Genomic DNA, 5211 nt, shown 5'->3' with positions numbered 1-5211 from the left:
CTGAGCTTGGAGAAGGCAGCAAACACAGAAAAGGTAGCATCTGAGAAAATCCTTGGACTTGGGAAAGGTAGGCATGAGCAGGAAGCGTCTTTCCTCTCCTCTCCCCACCACACACAAGTGGCCACACTGGCGGTCCCAAGCTCAGTCTCTCCACTCCAATATTTGTAACCACAATGACAGATCAAAAAGATAAATAAGTTCAACTTCCTGCATAACAAGTCCTGTACCAGTGCACAGGAGGCCGGCAAGGACAAACAAATATCACATGCAAAGTGACCTTACCTCTGTCTGGTTCCCAGCCTGGACGGGGACCAATTGCTAAGAATCAAACTTAAGCTCCTCCAGTTACTTGCCAGATGACCTTGGGCAAGTCACACCCCATGCGTTTCCTCATCTGTAAAACCTGGGTAATAACAGTACCTACCTCAGGGGGTTGAGAGGAAAGCTGAGTATGTTAATACAGGAAGCATCACAGGCAACAGCCGCTGGGCACACGGTGAACGTGGCCTCAGTGGTAGCCGACATCTTCCTCCTGCAGTTACCATTGGCTCAGTCCATTTGCTGTCTTGTTGTAGGCCCATAGCATTGACTAAGATTCTTTTCCACTGTTCCTTGAAGGGACATTTCATCTACATAAAAACACCAGGCAACAGGAACAGCCCTAGAGCTAGTCCCCCTGTGCATTAATCTCTACTCCATCTCTGCCTCATCACCAATGAACCTCCTATAAACCTGGTTTCATAGGTATCCCACCCTCAAATACTCTGTGAACATCTAGCCAGAGTCACATTCCCATAGGATGTCCCACAGAATACAAATCCCCCAAGATGAACCACAAGGGCCCAGAAGAACTGTGTCATATGCTCTGCATGGGAAACTCCCTCTTGGAGATAAACAAAGCACACAGCAAAAACCTACTTTGTTCCATTTAATCCAGCATTTTCCGGGTTAAATTCTGGCCATCATAATTTTATTTTGAATTTTACACACTTTCAAACCTATGGTGCAAAGACAAGAACTATTTTGTATTCGTCCACTTATCCACAGAAATGAGGATAATGCTTGGGTGTCACAGCCAGAAGAAAGAGTCAATAAATTGAACTGAATTTGTTATGTAACCTTAGGGAAAATATTTCCTCCCTGGGCTTCAGTTTTCCCATTTTTAAAATGAGAGAATTAGAATAGAGAGTTGCTAAGATTCTTTCAACCTTGGTTACCAGCCACCCTTTCATTAGATGTTTTTTTTTTTTCTTTGCCCTCTGCCTGGTCATTATTGAACCTCATTATTTTATTCAAGATAGGAGCAAAGGCAAAACAGTCAACCCCCACAACGAAGAAGGCAGCAGAATCTCTGATCAAAGCTGACACTTACTGCATGCCAGCCATTGTCCAGAGGGCTTTATAAGAACTACTGCACCTTGTGGAAACAAGCCCGTCAGATAAGTACCATTATTAAAATCCTTCTCGTTTTAGTAAAAAGACATTGAGGTGCAGAGAGACGAAGCTATTGTTTAAGTAACTACCCAATTGGCAGAGATGGGACTTGAATCCATTTATTTGACTGGATACTCTTAACCACTAGGCTGCACAACCTTCAGGATGGCATAGGGTGTAGGAATCCCATGGAGGAGAGTAAGAATCCCTAAAGAGCTGCTTCGTTTCTTCAAGTTGATGCAATCTGATGGCCAATGTGACATTTCTCTGATCCTTTAATTCCCTTACCCTCAGCTTTCATGAAAGCATTTTCCCTGCATTTAATTTTATCTATTATCATCACAATAATAATCATCTACAATATTTCTAAGAAGCTTTTTCATATTAATTATCAGACATGATTCCACACAGGCCACCTAGGGCACATAGAGAAAAAAAAAATACCGTGTTGATTTTACAGTTAGGGAAAATGAGACTCCAGGAGGCAAATAAATTTGCCTGAGACTCCCATACCAGTAATAAATGATGGATCTTGAATTTGAACCTGAAATCTTTGGATCTCAACAAGACAATATTCAGAGATTCCACAGGATCTAGGACATATGGCTCCCAATGTCAACTCCAGGTTCGGAGAGGAGAGTGGGCAGAGGTAAGTGAAGATATAGGTGTTAACTCAGGCAGAATTGGAGATGTAGGGCCAGGAGAGGAATCCAACTTGACAAGGAAGGAGTAGGTTGGGGAGCAACCCACTCTCCTTTTCAGTGTTGGTGAGGGAGGGGTACTGTGCATTCAGGATTTAAGGTGATTTTCATGCACCTGCTCTTTTGTTACTTCATTTTCTTCAACATGATTCACCTGCCATCTTAGCAACCTTCAAATCATGGACCTGGGACAGCTCCATGCATTCACCCACAAACATTCACCAAGTGCCTACAACATGCCCAGTCACTGCATCGGACACTAAAGACACTGAGTTGAGTGAGATATGTACAATGCATCAAAGAAAGGTGTGACTGAGTCAGGCTCAGGAAGATTTGTGGGGGAGGTACTGAGCCTGGATGGGTATGTAAATAGCTCTCTAGAAGGGTTGACATAGGCCAGAGCAAAGGATGGGTGAGGAGTACTTCCCAGGCAGAGGGAACATCATGTGAAGAGATTTGGAATGCTTTCTGATAGAAGCACAGGATGCATAAAAGGGAAATGCCAAGAACCATGTCTAGAAAACAAGGTATGGCCAGATCTAGAAGGGGCCTGAAGTCCAGCTGAAGCCATTGGACTTTGTCTTTCAGGCAGTGAGAGAGCTTTGAGTGTCAAAGGCAGCCTTTCCCAGGCTGCTGGGGATGGTTTTGAATGTGTTGTTGGCCTTCTTGTCTCATACCAAGTCCCCCCAAGGCCTCAGAAACTAATTCAGAAATTGTCATTGAAACTAGGAAGGCAAAGGTCAAAGAAGAGAGAAAAACAACACTTCTCTGGGTGAAAAGGTAACTATAGCTTGAGGAACAGGGGCACCATGCCATAAAGTCAGGGTGCCCACAGGAGTAGGTAGAGGTCTTTAGCCCTTGCCTAGAGCCCAGGAGGCTGGTAGAGGCAGGTCTTGAAGACAGATCCCCTCCTCTCCCCTAAGTGTGACTTTGTATATGGAAAAGGACATGACTACTCATCGGATGTCATTGCTCATGAGATCAGCCACCAGATAAGAAAATTAATTGAATGGAGGTGGTGAACACAGTGGGCCAAAGACCAGACAGACCCTCTGAGCGCTCATTCCCCCCAGTCTTGGGGAGTGCTTACGCCAAGTGCTATGCATACACCCGGCACAAGGAGGCAGTGTGGGCCCATGGTCGACCTCAGCCCAGGCACTTTGGAACTGAGAGCTGGGGACAAACAAAGGAGGAAAATGGATCCAGTTAACAAAACCGGGAGGAAAGGAAAGGGAGTATCTACAGCTCTTATAGAAGAGGTCTTCCCCCAGGACATATTCTAATCCAGGAATCCAGTGCCCCCAACATTACTACAGGCCTCTGACAAGCAAAATTCTGACAGTTCCCAGCCCTTGCTGGTTTCCTTGGACGGGCCCTTACTTAATTCCCACTGTACCTGATGGCAGCCTATTTCCCAGTTTCCTGATCCCTGCACACACAGGATGCTCAGGCCAGCTCTACTCCCATCCAGGCTCCCCATTTGTACCTCTGTCCACGCTGTTCTTTCCAACCTCTTAACTTCTTTCAAAAGATCCCTCCTCCTGTTTCTTCTGACCTTACTCATGTTAGCAACACCATGAAGCCTTCCCAGCACGACCACCACTCCCAGCCACCTCGAGAGAATGAAGCTTCGTTCTCTCCTGCCACCCCCAGAATATTCTCTGCTGCCTGTTGGCTACCTTGTATGTAGCCATTGTACATTTGGCCAGAAACTACCTCCGTGCTTCTGAGGCCATTCCAGATGGGGGCCTTGCTCACAGGAGCTACTCAATGCATGTCCACGAAAAGAGGATAAGTTCTGTCCGGGAAATGGCCAGAGATGTCCCTGCCTGTCGGGTGAATTTTATTTTTCATTCTAGAAAAGCTTCAAGATAGAGGGGTAGATCAATTGGCGACTAGTTAACTAAAGTGTGGTTTGTCTATTCTACACAAAACTGCACAGTTCTCTGGAAGAATGAGAAAGTCTGTAAATGCTGGTATGGACAGCTGCCCAAGATACATAATTTCAAAAATAAAGTGCAAGCTATAGAATAGTATAATGTTTAATGGTACAAATCAAGGGGGGAAAACAACAAAATTTTATACACACATATAATTGTACATACATAGAAAAACTCTGAAAGAATATACAGGAAATGCTAACAGTGATTCACTCCAGAATGATTAGAGTTGGGAAAATGAAGAGTTTTTTCTTTTTTATTTAAATCCTATAATTTTTTTTTATTTTTTGCAATTGATCAATGTATTTAATGAATATTTACGTAAGGCATTGTTCAAGGCACTGGGGTTCTTGGATATTGTTAAAGGACATTTATTCCTCCTCTAATAATTAAACCAATTTAAATTAAAAGATGGAGTGAGAATTCCAACCTTATTCTCCCACTGAAAACAATGAGAGAATTGGGCAAAATATATAAGATAAATGTTTTCAGGCATACACCATAGGCAGCCCAGGACTATGATCCTGGAAAGGTGACCCCACAGTCACTGTCTCTCAGACTGGAAACACTTCTTTCTATGATGCAGGGAGGGGAGCCCAAAGGGAGTGGCCATCTTGCCCAGCTAAGACCACAGACATAAGGCTGAAGCATCTGGAATTTGTTGGGTCGGGTAGCTATGCAGAAGAAGTACCCAGGACACCCAGGCTTGGCTGTACATGAAAAAGGCAATATTTTACATAATCCAGCAAAGAGAGTCTCATGAGGCGTAGAAAAGCCAGATGGAAATACCAAAGTGGAGGAAACTTATTGAAACCTTACGTACGCATTTAGTTAAGACCCCAAAAACCCAGGCTTTTAGAAAACAAGGATCATTCCTTAGAGCAAAATTTGGAAATGAAATAGACCCACCCTCAAGAAAGAGTAAAATCAAGTCTGGCCAAACCAAATAGATTCACTAGCAATATAACCACTTTCCACAATAAAAACCAACCCCCATAAGATTAATTGTCATCAAACAGACTTTATGCAGCATATCATCCAAAATGTTCAGTATATGATTTTAAAAATTAATGTAGAAAAAGTAGGATTATGTGAACCATGATCAAGAAAAAAAATTAAAAAAGAAGTCCTGAGAT

The sequence above is a fragment of the Urocitellus parryii genome, chromosome 4, assembly GCF_045843805.1.
Source record: "Urocitellus parryii isolate mUroPar1 chromosome 4, mUroPar1.hap1, whole genome shotgun sequence".
In the NCBI taxonomy this organism is placed as follows: Eukaryota; Metazoa; Chordata; class Mammalia; order Rodentia; family Sciuridae; genus Urocitellus; species Urocitellus parryii.
Note: the sequence above shows the minus strand (reverse complement) of the source record.